The 15,159-nt window shown below is 55.8% G+C and overlaps 6 non-coding genes across 6 annotated transcripts; all 6 read right to left on the bottom strand.

Moving 5' to 3' along the window:
• Positions 1–1,109: 1,109 nt before the first annotated feature.
• Positions 1,110–1,201, bottom strand: LOC132504851 (small nucleolar RNA SNORD116). The gene has a single exon (XR_009535130.1). It is a non-coding gene; the product is annotated as a small nucleolar RNA SNORD116 (small nucleolar RNA).
• A 2,409-nt stretch (positions 1,202–3,610) lies between these two features.
• Positions 3,611–3,702, bottom strand: LOC132505411 (small nucleolar RNA SNORD116). The gene has a single exon (XR_009535400.1). It is a non-coding gene; the product is annotated as a small nucleolar RNA SNORD116 (small nucleolar RNA).
• A 2,467-nt stretch (positions 3,703–6,169) lies between these two features.
• LOC132504845 (small nucleolar RNA SNORD116) lies at positions 6,170–6,261 on the bottom strand. The gene has a single exon (XR_009535127.1). It is a non-coding gene; the product is annotated as a small nucleolar RNA SNORD116 (small nucleolar RNA).
• A 2,409-nt stretch (positions 6,262–8,670) lies between these two features.
• LOC132505400 (small nucleolar RNA SNORD116) lies at positions 8,671–8,762 on the bottom strand. The gene has a single exon (XR_009535395.1). It is a non-coding gene; the product is annotated as a small nucleolar RNA SNORD116 (small nucleolar RNA).
• A 2,469-nt stretch (positions 8,763–11,231) lies between these two features.
• On the bottom strand, positions 11,232–11,323 carry LOC132504842 (small nucleolar RNA SNORD116). Its single transcript, XR_009535126.1, has one exon. It is a non-coding gene; the product is annotated as a small nucleolar RNA SNORD116 (small nucleolar RNA).
• A 2,409-nt stretch (positions 11,324–13,732) lies between these two features.
• LOC132505396 (small nucleolar RNA SNORD116) lies at positions 13,733–13,824 on the bottom strand. The gene has a single exon (XR_009535393.1). It is a non-coding gene; the product is annotated as a small nucleolar RNA SNORD116 (small nucleolar RNA).
• Between the last annotated feature and the right edge of the window lie 1,335 nt (positions 13,825–15,159).

Below are 15,159 nucleotides of genomic sequence, written 5' to 3'. Positions count from 1 at the left end.
AATCTATAGCCTTTCCTTGGCAGCCGACTCCCTTTTTTCCGCATGGTTGTGCCCAGTGACCTCCGGGAAGATCTGCAAACCTCAGGGAACGCTATGTGGGCCAGGTTTAGTAAAGATGTTGGGCTGGACTCAGGAACACCCTCACACCTCCAACACAGGGGGAACGTGGACAGACAGGGACAAAACACCCCACGACCTCCAAATCAGCCCCCATGACAAGACACCATACTGTGCCACAAACGCAACCATTCACTAGCATAGGGACCCGCCATGAAGTAAATCGACCAAGGAGGGGAAAAAGGCGGGACAGTCCACAGAAGTTCTCCCGTGTTCCCTCTCTACACGTGCCTCCAAATGCTCCTGAGGGGATATCAAAAGTCTTCCTGGAAGCCTATGGCCTGTGTCAATCTGTCCACCCACAAGTAAACATGTGGGCTTAGCCAGCCATTTCATGTGTCTTTATCGGTAGCCTTGCCCTTCCCTCTCCACCGGGATCCCAACGTGTCATGGAAAGATGCCAGAGCCACCCCTCACCAAAGAAGCTTGCTGTGACTTATCTTGACTAAGGCATTTTCTAGCCTGTTCACACAGCACACACAAGCCGGAAACAACCCGAGGAGGAGCCATCAGCTTGGCCAACCGCCCGGGGACAATGGCCCATTGGATTTCTCCCCTCATCATGAGAAACCGAAACTGCATCTGGTCTCCCAAGCAGAACATCACAAAGAGCCAGCCCTAGGCCAGGAATCCTGCTCTGACCCTGACCATAGACTTCTCTTTCCGTGAGGGCACAAGGCAACGAGTAGCCGGTGGCGGCGGCCTGTAGAACTCAAATGCAGTCGATAGGACCACCAATGGTTCACGCTTCCTTTCCTAGCCGCACGCTCGTCCGTGGCAGGGGACAGAAGTCCTGGCTCGACCAAGGAACCCAGAGACGGCACGCTGTCCCTAGCCTTCCCACCTGCATTGGCATCCCAGGCTCCTTTCCCAATGGCTCTTCTCCCCATGAGACGGCCACAACCCTCCACTTGAACAACGTGGCTGTACACACACACGGCAGCAAACGCAACCTCAACCTCTCCCTACTTTCCTTTTGGGAGCCACGTGCTGGACCTCAGTTCCGATGAGGAGACGGTAGGGTTTTCTCACTCATTTTGTTCAGATTTCCAAGGAATGCATCTGTGGGGGTCATCATCGATCCAAGCACATGCTCAAACGCCGGACATGCAAAGTTGCAGATTCCACCAAGGGACGGCCAGTGAGCTGAATCATGTCAGCATACAGAAGCGGCCAGATCTGAGCCATGGGGCAGGAAATGCAGCCAGTTCTCAGGTCATCGAAGCTCATGTTCCCCAGGAAAAAGACAGAAGATGAGGCTGTAGCACCGGTTTTCAGTTCCCGTGGCCAAACCTCTAGGTTTTAGCAAAGAAGTGCCACTTACCGCAACAAGGTTTAAACCAGGATCCTCATGGAATGTGCGCCAACACCCCTGCGAGACTCCTCCTCCTCCCTTCACCAGGTATTATGGATTATACGGATGGCCCCGGGCTGCTCTGCTGCTGGGATTCCGTCCCTGGCAGTCCACCTGGCTCGGGCTGAGTGAACACACGCGTGCTTGAGGATGCTGCACGGGCGCACCGAGGGAAAGGGCGATACCATCTAGTGATGCGTGCTCTATATCCCCTCAACATTTCATTTGCTGCCCATCGTGCCTGGGCGTCCGCACGTAAATGTGAAAGCAACGTGGCGTAGACGCCTTCACAGCGTGCCGCCATCAGGACGAAGCGCCCCGCCGTCCAACAACACCCTGGTCTCGGGCCCTGCAATTCCTCTCCTGAGCACTCTCCCCTCCATCACAGCTAAAAGATGTCTTCCGGAAACCCTGAGACACGCTCAGGGCAACTGTGCCTCCTCAGACTAAGAGCCAGTGACCTTTGGGGAACACACCAACTCTAAGCACATATGGCTCCACACAGTGGACGCGCCCGGAAGATCAAGAGATCTTCCACAAGGGAAGGGCACACGGCCGAATATGACGGCCTCCATCAAAAGCGGCTCATAGGGACCCACGACAAAGGGCACGTGAGGAACACCTGCACTAATCAAGGCAGACTCACCAGCAGGCATACTTCCTGGCCTGCTGTTAGGACAGACGACCTACCCTTGTCGTACACACAAAGGTAATGGCATGGGAACCATTACGATGCCCAACGTGGCGGGGCAAACTCTTGCGGCAATTGGGTCTCTTGCAGTGCTGCCTGCCACTTTCGCACTCTGGGTCCGTCAGTGACGTGACCTCGGTGAAACCGTGAGGCCCAGGTCCTCTAGAAGCAACGTGTTACCTACAGCCGCGCAACAAGAGAACCCGGCCAACAGCCTAGACACCTGAACCGGTATGACTTCTCTGGACTGTGGCCAGGCACGCCGTACACCACAGTCTCAAAGCACCAGCGGGTGGCAGGAGAAAAGATCCCCGCACCACACATCCTCTCGGGCCCGGAAACCTGTAGCCTTTCCTTGGCAGCCGACTCCCTTTCCGCGTGGTTTTGCCCAAAGACCTCCGGGAAGGTCTGCAATCCTCAGGGACTGCTAGGTGGGCTGGGTGTAGTACCGATGCAGGGCTGTACTGAGGAACACCTTCACATCTTCAACACAGGGAGAACGTGGACAGACAGGGACAAAACACCCCACGGCCTCCAAATCAGCCCCCATGAGAAGACACCATCCTGTGCCACGAAGGCAACCATTCCCTGGCACAGGGACCCGCCATGAAGTAAATTGACCAAGGAGGGGAAACAAGCGAGACACGCCACAGATGTGCTCCCGTGTTCCCTCTCTACACTTGCCTCCAAATGTCCCTGAGGGAATACCAAAAGTGTTCCCGGAAGCCTATGACCACCATCGATCTATCCACCCACCAGTAAACCTGTGGGATTAGCCAGCCATCTCTCGTGTCTGCTTCATTCGCCTTGCCCTCCTCTCTCCACCGGGATCCCAACGTGTCAGGGAAAGATGCCAGAGCCACCCCTCACCAAGGAAGCTTGCTGTGACTTATCTTCACTAAGGCATTTTCTAGCCCTTTCACACAGCACACACAAGCCAGACACAACCCGAGGGGGAGCCCTCAGCTTGGCCAACCTCCCGGTGACAATGGCCCATTGGATTTCTCCCCTTATCAGGAGAAACCTAAACTGCATCTGGTCTCCCAAGCAGAACACGGCAAAGAAGCCTGCCCTAGGCCAGGAATCCTGCTCTCACCCTGAGCCTACAGACTTCCGTTTCTTTGCGGGCACAAGGCAACGAGTAGCCGGTGGCGGAGGCCTGTAGAACTCAAGGGCAGGCGACCGGACCACCAAGGGCTCACGCTTCCTCTCCTACCCGAATGCTGAACCGTGGCAGGGGACAGCAGTCCCGGCTCGACCAAGGAACCCACAGACGGCACGCTCTCCCTAGCCTTCCCACCTGGATTGGCATCCCAGGGTCCTTTCCCAATGCCTCTTCTCCCCATCAGACGGCCACAAGCCTCAACTTAAACAGCGTGGCTGTGGACACCCACGGGAGCAAATGCAACGCGAACCTCTCCCTACTTTCCTTTTGGGAGCCACGTGTTGGACCTCAGTTCCAAGGAGGAGACGGCAGGGATTTCTCACTCATTTTGTTCAGATTTCCAAGGAATGCATTTGTGGAAGTCATCGTCGAGCCAAGCACACGCTCAAACGCTGGACATGCAAACTTGCAGATTCCACCACGGTACGGACAGCGAGCTGAATCACGTCAGCATACGGAAGTGAACAAAGCAAAGCCACTGGGGAAGGAAATGCAGCCAGTTCTCAGGGCATCGAAGCTCGGGTTCCCATGGAAAAGGCCAGAAGGTGAGGGTGTAGCCCCGTTGCACATGTTCCCTTGGTCAAACCTCTAGGTTTTAGGAAAGAGGTGCTACTTACCGCAACAAGGGTTAAACCAGGATCCTCATGGAATGCGGGCCAACACCCCTGTGAGACTCCTCCTCCTCACTTCACCGGGTGTCAGGGATTATACAGATGGTCCCAGGTTGATCTGCTGCTGGAATTCCTTTCCTGGCATTCCACCTGGCTCGGGGTGAGAGAACACATGCGTTCTTTAGGAGGGTGCACGGGTGCACCGAGCGAAAGGGCGATATCCCTCAGTGATGCGTGCTCTGTCTCCCCTCGACATTTAATTTGCTGCAGATCTTGCCTGTGGGTCCGCAGGGAAACGTGAAAGCAACATAGAGCTGACGCCTTCAGAGGGTGCGGCCATCAGGACACAGAGCACCGCTGTCCAAAATCCCCCTGGTCTCGGGCACTGCAATTCCACTCCTGAGTGCTCTCCCATCCACCACAGCAGAAGGATGTCTTCCTAAACCCCTGAGACACCCTCTGGGCAACTGTGGCCCCTCAGACTAAGAGCCGGTGCCATCTAGGGGAACACGCCCGCCCTTGGCACATATTCTTCCACACAAGTGCCACGCTCTTACGGGGAAGAGATCTTCCACAAGGGAAGGGGCCTTGGCCGAATATGACGGCCTTCGTCAAAAGCAGCTCGAAGGGAACCGTGACAAAGGGCACGTGAGGAACACCTGGACTGATCAAGCGAGACTCACCAGTAGGCACACTTCCTGAGCTGCTGCCAAGACAGATGACCTACCCTTGGTTCACACACAGAGGTAATGACATGGGAAACATTCTGAAGCCCAACGTGGTGGGGAAACCCTTGCAACCAAATGGCATGGGAGTCATTCCAATGCCCATTGTGGCGGAGAACACCATTGCCCCAATGGGGTCAACTGCGGTGGTACCTGGCACATTCACACTCCGGGCCCGTCAGTGACGTGACCTCGGAGAAACAGTGAGGCCCAGGTCTTCTAGAAGCAATGTGTGACCCACAGCCATGCAATTAAGAGAACCCAGCCAACAGCCGAGACACCTGAACCGCTATGACTCGTCTGGCCTGTGGCCAGGCACACCGGATACCACAGTCTGGATGCACCAGCGCGTGGCAGTAAAAATGACCCCCGCACCACACACCCTCACCCGCCTTTAAATCTATAGCCTTTCCTTGGCAGCCGACTCCCTTTTTTCCGCATGGTTGTGCCCAGTGACCTCCGGGAAGATCTGCAAACCTCAGGGAACGCTATGTGGGCCAGGTTTAGTAAAGATGTTGGGCTGGACTCAGGAACACCCTCACACCTCCAACACAGGGGGAACGTGGACAGACAGGGACAAAACACCCCACGACCTCCAAATCAGCCCCCATGACAAGACACCATACTGTGCCACAAAGGCAACCATTCACTAGCATAGGGACCCGCCATGAAGTAAATCGACCAAGGAGGGGAAAAAGGCAGGACAGTCCACAGCAGTTCTCCCGTGTTCCCTCTCTACACGTGCCTCCAAATGCTCCTGAGGGGACATCAAAAGTCTTCCTGGAAGCCTATGGCCTGTGTCAATCTGTCCACCCACAAGTAAACATGTGGGCTTAGCCAGCCATTTCATGTGTCTTTATCGGTAGCCTTGCCCTTCCCTCTCCACCGGGATCCCAACGTGTCATGGAAAGATGCCAGAGCCACCCCTCACCAAAGAAGCTTGCTGTGACTTATCTTGACTAAGGCATTTTCTAGCCTGTTCACACAGCACACACAAGCCGGAAACAACCCGAGGAGGAGCCATCAGCTTGGCCAACCGCCCGGGGACAATGGCCCATTGGATTTCTCCCCTCATCATGAGAAACCGAAACTGCATCTGGTCTCCCAAGCAGAACATCACAAAGAGCCAGCCCTAGGCCAGGAATCCTGCTCTGACCCTGACCATAGACTTCTCTTTCCGTGAGGGCACAAGGCAACGAGTAGCCGGTGGCGGCGGCCTGTAGAACTCAAATGCAGTCGATAGGACCACCAATGGTTCACGCTTCCTTTCCTAGCCGCACGCTCGTCCGTGGCAGGGGACAGAAGTCCTGGCTCGACCAAGGAACCCAGAGACGGCACGCTGTCCCTAGCCTTCCCACCTGCATTGGCATCCCAGGCTCCTTTCCCAATGGCTCTTCTCCCCATGAGACGGCCACAACCCTCCACTTGAACAACGTGGCTGTACACACACACGGCAGCAAACGCAACCTCAACCTCTCCCTACTTTCCTTTTGGGAGCCACGTGCTGGACCTCAGTTCCGATGAGGAGACGGTAGGGTTTTCTCACTCATTTTGTTCAGATTTCCAAGGAATGCATCTGTGGGGGTCATCATCGATCCAAGCACATGCTCAAACGCCGGACATGCAAAGTTGCAGATTCCACCAAGGGACGGCCAGTGAGCTGAATCATGTCAGCATACAGAAGCGGCCAGATCTGAGCCATGGGGCAGGAAATGCAGCCAGTTCTCAGGTCATCGAAGCTCATGTTCCCCAGGAAAAAGACAGAAGATGAGGCTGTAGCACCGGTTTTCAGTTCCCGTGGCCAAACCTCTAGGTTTTAGCAAAGAAGTGCCACTTACCGCAACAAGGTTTAAACCAGGATCCTCATGGAATGTGCGCCAACACCCCTGCGAGACTCCTCCTCCTCCCTTCACCAGGTATTATGGATTATACGGATGGCCCCGGGCTGCTCTGCTGCTGGGATTCCGTCCCTGGCAGTCCACCTGGCTCGGGCTGAGTGAACACACGCGTGCTTGAGGATGCTGCACGGGCGCACCGAGGGAAAGGGCGATACCATCTAGTCATGCGTGCTCTATATCCCCTCAACATTTCATTTGCTGCCCATCGTGCCTGGGTGTCCGCACGTAAATGTGAAAGCAACGTGGCGTAGACGCCTTCACAGCGTGCCGCCATCAGGACGAAGAGCCCCGCCGTCCAACAACACCCTGGTCTCGGGCCCTGCAATTCCTCTCCTGAGCACTCTCCCCTCCATCACAGCTAAAGGATGTCTTCCGGAAACCCTGAGACACGCTCAGGGCAAATGTGCCTCCTCAGACTAAGAGCCAGTGACCTTTGGGGAACACACCAACTCTAAGCACATATGGCTCCACACAGTGGACGCGCCCGGAAGATCAAGAGATCTTCCACAAGGGAAGGGCACACGGCCGAATATGACGGCCTCCACCAAAAGCGGCTCATAGGGACCCACGACAAAGGGCACGTGAGGAACACCTGGACTAATCAAGGCAGACTCACCAGCAGGCATACTTCCTGGCCTGCTGTTAGGACAGACGACCTACCCTTGTCGTACACACAAAGGTAATGGCATGGGAACCATTACGATGCCCAACGTGGCGGGGCAAACTGTTGCAGCAATTGGGTCTCTTGCAGTGCTGCCTGCCACTTTCGCACTCTGGGTCCGCCAGTGACGTGACCTCGGTGAAACCGTGAGGCCCAGGTCCTCTAGAAGCAACGTGTTACCTACAGCCGCGCAACAAGAGAACCCGGCCAACAGCCTAGACACCTGAACCGGTATGACTTCTCTGGACTGTGGCCAGGCACGCCGTACACCACAGTCTCAAAGCACCAGCGGGTGGCAGGAGAAAAGATCCCCGCACCACACATCCTCTCGGGCCCGGAAACCTGTAGCCTTTCCTTGGCAGCCGACTCCCTTTCCGCGTGGTTTTGCCCAAAGACCTCCGGGAAGGTCTGCAATCCTCAGGGACTGCTAGGTGGGCTGGGTGTAGTACCGATGCAGGGCTGTACTGAGGAACACCTTCACATCTTCAACACAGGGAGAACGTGGACAGACAGGGACAAAACACCCCACGGCCTCCAAATCAGCCCCCATGAGAAGACACCATCCTGTGCCACGAAGGCAACCATTCCCTGGCACAGGGACCCGCCATGAAGTAAATTGACCAAGGAGGGGAAACAAGCGAGACACGCCACAGATGTGCTCCCGTGTTCCCTCTCTACACTTGCCTCCAAATGTCCCTGAGGGAATACCAAAAGTGTTCCCGGAAGCCTATGACCACCATCGATCTATCCACCCACCAGTAAACCTGTGGGATTAGCCAGCCATCTCTCGTGTCTGCTTCATTCGCCTTGCCCTCCTCTCTCCACCGGGATCCCAACGTGTCAGGGAAAGATGCCAGAGCCACCCCTCACCAAGGAAGCTTGCTGTGACTTATCTTCACTAAGGCATTTTCTAGCCCTTTCACACAGCACACACAAGCCAGACACAACCCGAGGGGGAGCCCTCAGCTTGGCCAACCTCCCGGTGACAATGGCCCATTGGATTTCTCCCCTTATCAGGAGAAACCTAAACTGCATCTGGTCTCCCAAGCAGAACACGGCAAAGAAGCCTGCCCTAGGCCAGGAATCCTGCTCTCACCCTGAGCCTACAGACTTCCGTTTCTTTGCGGGCACAAGGCAACGAGTAGCCGGTGGCGGAGGCCTGTAGAACTCAAGGGCAGGCGACCGGACCACCAAGGGCTCACGCTTCCTCTCCTACCCGAATGCTGAACCGTGGCAGGGGACAGCAGTCCCGGCTCGACCAAGGAACCCACAGACGGCACGCTCTCCCTAGCCTTCCCACCTGGATTGGCATCCCAGGGTCCTTTCCCAATGCCTCTTCTCCCCATCAGACGGCCACAAGCCTCAACTTAAACAGCGTGGCTGTGGACACCCACGGGAGCAAATGCAACGCGAACCTCTCCCTACTTTCCTTTTGGGAGCCACGTGTTGGACCTCAGTTCCAAGGAGGAGACGGCAGGGATTTCTCACTCATTTTGTTCAGATTTCCAAGGAATGCATTTGTGGAAGTCATCGTCGAGCCAAGCACACGCTCAAACGCTGGACATGCAAACTTGCAGATTCCACCACGGTACGGACAGCGAGCTGAATCACGTCAGCATACGGAAGTGAACAAAGCAAAGCCATCGGGGAAGGAAATGCAGCCAGTTCTCAGGGCATCGAAGCTCGGGTTCCCATGGAAAAGGCCAGAAGGTGAGGGTGTAGCCCCGTTGCACATGTTCCCTTGGTCAAACCTCTAGGTTTGAGGAAAGAGGTGCTACTTACCGCAACAAGGGTTAAACCAGGATCCTCATGGAATGCGGGCCAACACCCCTGTGAGACTCCTCCTCCTCACTTCACCGGGTGTCAGGGATTATACAGATGGTCCCAGGTTGACCTGCTGCTGGAATTCCTTTCCTGGCATTCCACCTGGCTCGGGGTGAGAGAACACATGCGTTCTTTAGGAGGGTGCACGGGTGCACCGAGCGAAAGGGCGATATCCCTCAGTGATGCGTGCTCTGTCTCCCCTCGACATTTAATTTGCTGCAGATCTTGCCTGTGGGTCCGCAGGGAAACGTGAAAGCAACATAGAGCTGACGCCTTCAGAGGGTGCGGCCATCAGGACACAGAGCACCGCTGTCCAAAATCCCCCTGGTCTCGGGCACTGCAATTCCACTCCTGAGTGCTCTCCCATCCACCACAGCAGAAGGATGTCTTCCTAAACCCCTGAGACACCCTCTGGGCAACTGTGGCCCCTCAGACTAAGAGCCGGTGCCATCTAGGGGAACACGCCCGCCCTTGGCACATATTCTTCCACACAAGTGCCACGCTCTTACGGGGAAGAGATCTTCCACAAGGGAAGGGGCCTTGGCCGAATATGACGGCCTTCGTCAAAAGCAGCTCGAAGGGAACCGTGACAAAGGGCACGTGAGGAACACCTGGACTGATCAAGCGAGACTCACCAGTAGGCACACTTCCTGAGCTGCTGCCAAGACAGATGACCTACCCTTGGTTCACACACAGAGGTAATGACATGGGAAACATTCTGAAGCCCAACGTGGTGGGGAAACCCTTGCAACCAAATGGCATGGGAGCCATTCCAATGCCCATTGTGGCGGAGAACACCATTGCCCCAATGGGGTCAACTGCGGTGGTACCTGGCACATTCACACTCCGGGCCCGTCAGTGACGTGACCTCGGAGAAACAGTGAGGCCCAGGTCTTCTAGAAGCAATGTGTGACCCACAGCCATGCAATTAAGAGAACCCAGCCAACAGCCGAGACACCTGAACCGCTATGACTCGTCTGGCCTGTGGCCAGGCACACCGGATACCACAGTCTGGATGCACCAGCGCGTGGCAGTAAAAATGACCCCCGCACCACACACCCTCACCCGCCTTTAAATCTATAGCCTTTCCTTGGCAGCCGACTCCCTTTTTTCCGCATGGTTGTGCCCAGTGACCTCCGGGAAGATCTGCAAACCTCAGGGAACGCTATGTGGGCCAGGTTTAGTAAAGATGTTGGGCTGGACTCAGGAACACCCTCACACCTCCAACACAGGGGGAACGTGGACAGACAGGGACAAAACACCCCACGACCTCCAAATCAGCCCCCATGACAAGACACCATACTGTGCCACAAACGCAACCATTCACTAGCATAGGGACCCGCCATGAAGTAAATCGACCAAGGAGGGGAAAAAGGCGGGACAGTCCACAGAAGTTCTCCCGTGTTCCCTCTCTACACGTGCCTCCAAATGCTCCTGAGGGGACATCAAAAGTCTTCCTGGAAGCCTATGGCCTGTGTCAATCTGTCCACCCACAAGTAAACATGTGGGCTTAGCCAGCCATTTCATGTGTCTTTATCGGTAGCCTTGCCCTTCCCTCTCCACCGGGATCCCAACGTGTCATGGAAAGATGCCAGAGCCACCCCTCACCAAAGAAGCTTGCTGTGACTTATCTTGACTAAGGCATTTTCTAGCCTGTTCACACAGCACACACAAGCCGGAAACAACCCGAGGAGGAGCCATCAGCTTGGCCAACCGCCCGGGGACAATGGCCCATTGGATTTCTCCCCTCATCATGAGAAACCGAAACTGCATCTGGTCTCCCAAGCAGAACATCACAAAGAGCCAGCCCTAGGCCAGGAATCCTGCTCTGACCCTGACCATAGACTTCTCTTTCCGTGAGGGCACAAGGCAACGAGTAGCCGGTGGCGGCGGCCTGTAGAACTCAAATGCAGTCGATAGGACCACCAATGGTTCACGCTTCCTTTCCTAGCCGCACGCTCGTCCGTGGCAGGGGACAGAAGTCCTGGCTCGACCAAGGAACCCAGAGACGGCACGCTGTCCCTAGCCTTCCCACCTGCATTGGCATCCCAGGCTCCTTTCCCAATGGCTCTTCTCCCCATGAGACGGCCACAACCCTCCACTTGAACAACGTGGCTGTACACACACACACGGCAGCAAACGCAACCTCAACCTCTCCCTACTTTCCTTTTGGGAGCCACGTGCTGGACCTCAGTTCCGATGAGGAGACGGTAGGGTTTTCTCACTCATTTTGTTCAGATTTCCAAGGAATGCATCTGTGGGGGTCATCATCGATCCAAGCACATGCTCAAACGCCGGACATGCAAAGTTGCAGATTCCACCAAGGGACGGCCAGTGAGCTGAATCATGTCAGCATACAGAAGCGGCCAGATCTGAGCCATGGGGCAGGAAATGCAGCCAGTTCTCAGGTCATCGAAGCTCATGTTCCCCAGGAAAAAGACAGAAGATGAGGCTGTAGCACCGGTTTTCAGTTCCCGTGGCCAAACCTCTAGGTTTTAGCAAAGAAGTGCCACTTACCGCAACAAGGTTTAAACCAGGATCCTCATGGAATGTGCGCCAACACCCCTGCGAGACTCCTCCTCCTCCCTTCACCAGGTATTATGGATTATACGGATGGCCCCGGGCTGCTCTGCTGCTGGGATTCCGTCCCTGGCAGTCCACCTGGCTCGGGCTGAGTGAACACACGCGTGCTTGAGGATGCTGCACGGGCGCACCGAGGGAAAGGGCGATACCATCTAGTGATGCGTGCTCTATATCCCCTCAACATTTCATTTGCTGCCCATCGTGCCTGGGCGTCCGCACGTAAATGTGAAAGCAACGTGGCGTAGACGCCTTCACAGCGTGCCGCCATCAGGACGAAGAGCCCCGCCGTCCAACAACACCCTGGTCTCGGGCCCTGCAATTCCTCTCCTGAGCACTCTCCCCTCCATCACAGCTAAAGGATGTCTTCCGGAAACCCTGAGACACGCTCAGGGCAACTGTGCCTCCTCAGACTAAGAGCCAGTGACCTTTGGGGAACACACCAACTCTAAGCACATATGGCTCCACACAGTGGACGCGCCCGGAAGATCAAGAGACCTTCCACAAGGGAAGGGCACACAGCCGAATATGACGGCCTCCACCAAAAGCGGCTCATAGGGACCCACGACAGAGGGCACGTGAGGAACACCTGCACTAATCAAGGCAGACTCACCAGCAGGCATACTTCCTGGCCTGCTGTTAGGACAGACGACCTACCCTTGTCGTACACACAAAGGTAATGGCATGGGAACCATTACGATGCCCAACGTGGCGGGGCAAACTGTTGCAGCAATTGGGTCTCTTGCAGTGCTGCCTGCCACTTTCGCACTCTGGGTCCGCCAGTGACGTGACCTCGGTGAAACCGTGAGGCCCAGGTCCTCTAGAAGCAACGTGTTACCTACAGCCGCGCAACAAGAGAACCCGGCCAACAGCCTAGACACCTGAACCGGTATGACTTCTCTGGACTGTGGCCAGGCACGCCGTACACCACAGTCTCAAAGCACCAGCGGGTGGCAGGAGAAAAGATCCCCGCACCACACATCCTCTCGGGCCCGGAAACCTGTAGCCTTTCCTTGGCAGCCGACTCCCTTTCCGCGTGGTTTTGCCCAAAGACCTCCGGGAAGGTCTGCAATCCTCAGGGACTGCTAGGTGGGCTGGGTGTAGTACCGATGCAGGGCTGTACTGAGGAACACCTTCACATCTTCAACACAGGGAGAACGTGGACAGACAGGGACAAAACACCCCACGGCCTCCAAATCAGCCCCCATGAGAAGACACCATCCTGTGCCACGAAGGCAACCATTCCCTGGCACAGGGACCCGCCATGAAGTAAATTGACCAAGGAGGGGAAACAAGCGAGACACGCCACAGATGTGCTCCCGTGTTCCCTCTCTACACTTGCCTCCAAATGTCCCTGAGGGAATACCAAAAGTGTTCCCGGAAGCCTATGACCACCATCGATCTATCCACCCACCAGTAAACCTGTGGGATTAGCCAGCCATCTCTCGTGTCTGCTTCATTCGCCTTGCCCTCCTCTCTCCACCGGGATCCCAACGTGTCAGGGAAAGATGCCAGAGCCACCCCTCACCAAGGAAGCTTGCTGTGACTTATCTTCACTAAGGCATTTTCTAGCCCTTTCACACAGCACACACAAGCCAGACACAACCCGAGGGGGAGCCCTCAGCTTGGCCAACCTCCCGGTGACAATGGCCCATTGGATTTCTCCCCTTATCAGGAGAAACCTAAACTGCATCTGGTCTCCCAAGCAGAACACGGCAAAGAAGCCTGCCCTAGGCCAGGAATCCTGCTCTCACCCTGAGCCTACAGACTTCCGTTTCTTTGCGGGCACAAGGCAACGAGTAGCCGGTGGCGGAGGCCTGTAGAACTCAAGGGCAGGCGACCGGACCACCAAGGGCTCACGCTTCCTCTCCTACCCGAATGCTGAACCGTGGCAGGGGACAGCAGTCCCGGCTCGACCAAGGAACCCACAGACGGCACGCTCTCCCTAGCCTTCCCACCTGGATTGGCATCCCAGGGTCCTTTCCCAATGCCTCTTCTCCCCATCAGACGGCCACAAGCCTCAACTTAAACAGCGTGGCTGTGGACACCCACGGGAGCAAATGCAACGCGAACCTCTCCCTACTTTCCTTTTGGGAGCCACGTGTTGGACCTCAGTTCCAAGGAGGAGACGGCAGGGATTTCTCACTCATTTTGTTCAGATTTCCAAGGAATGCATTTGTGGAAGTCATCGTCGAGCCAAGCACACGCTCAAACGCTGGACATGCAAACTTGCAGATTCCACCACGGTACGGACAGCGAGCTGAATCACGTCAGCATACGGAAGTGAACAAAGCAAAGCCATCGGGGAAGGAAATGCAGCCAGTTCTCAGGGCATCGAAGCTCGGGTTCCCATGGAAAAGGCCAGAAGGTGAGGGTGTAGCCCCGTTGCACATGTTCCCTTGGTCAAACCTCTAGGTTTTAGGAAAGAGGTGCTACTTACCGCAACAAGGGTTAAACCAGGATCCTCATGGAATGCGGGCCAACACCCCTGTGAGACTCCTCCTCCTCACTTCACCGGGTGTCAGGGATTATACAGATGGTCCCAGGTTGACCTGCTGCTGGAATTCCTTTCCTGGCATTCCACCTGGCTCGGGGTGAGAGAACACATGCGTTCTTTAGGAGGGTGCACGGGTGCACCGAGCGAAAGGGCGATATCCCTCAGTGATGCGTGCTCTGTCTCCCCTCGACATTTAATTTGCTGCAGATCTTGCCTGTGGGTCCGCAGGGAAACGTGAAAGCAACATAGAGCTGACGCCTTCAGAGGGTGCGGCCATCAGGACACAGAGCACCGCTGTCCAAAATCCCCCTGGTCTCGGGCACTGCAATTCCACTCCTGAGTGCTCTCCCATCCACCACAGCAGAAGGATGTCTTCCTAAACCCCTGAGACACCCTCTGGGCAACTGTGGCCCCTCAGACTAAGAGCCGGTGCCATCTAGGGGAACACGCCCGCCCTTGGCACATATTCTTCCACACAAGTGCCACGCTCTTACGGGGAAGAGATCTTCCACAAGGGAAGGGGCCTTGGCCGAATATGACGGCCTTCGTCAAAAGCAGCTCGAAGGGAACCGTGACAAAGGGCACGTGAGGAACACCTGGACTGATCAAGCGAGACTCACCAGTAGGCACACTTCCTGAGCTGCTGCCAAGACAGATGACCTACCCTTGGTTCACACACAGAGGTAATGACATGGGAAACATTCTGAAGCCCAACGTGGTGGGGAAACCCTTGCAACCAAATGGCATGGGAGCCATTCCAATGCCCATTGTGGCGGAGAACACCATTGCCCCAATGGGGTCAACTGCGGTGGTACCTGGCACATTCACACTCCGGGCCCGTCAGTGACGTGACCTCGGAGAAACAGTGAGGCCCAGGTCTTCTAGAAGCAATGTGTGACCCACAGCCATGCAATTAAGAGAACCCAGCCAACAGCCGAGACACCTGAACCGCTATGACTCGTCTGGCCTGTGGCCAGGCACACCGGATACCACAGTCTGGATGCACCAGCGCGTGGCAGTAAAAATGACCCCCGCA

Source organism: Lagenorhynchus albirostris, chromosome 1 (genome assembly GCF_949774975.1).
Source record: "Lagenorhynchus albirostris chromosome 1, mLagAlb1.1, whole genome shotgun sequence".
Taxonomy (NCBI): Eukaryota; Metazoa; Chordata; class Mammalia; order Artiodactyla; family Delphinidae; genus Lagenorhynchus; species Lagenorhynchus albirostris.
Note: the sequence above shows the minus strand (reverse complement) of the source record. Positions and strands in the feature narration are given on the sequence as shown.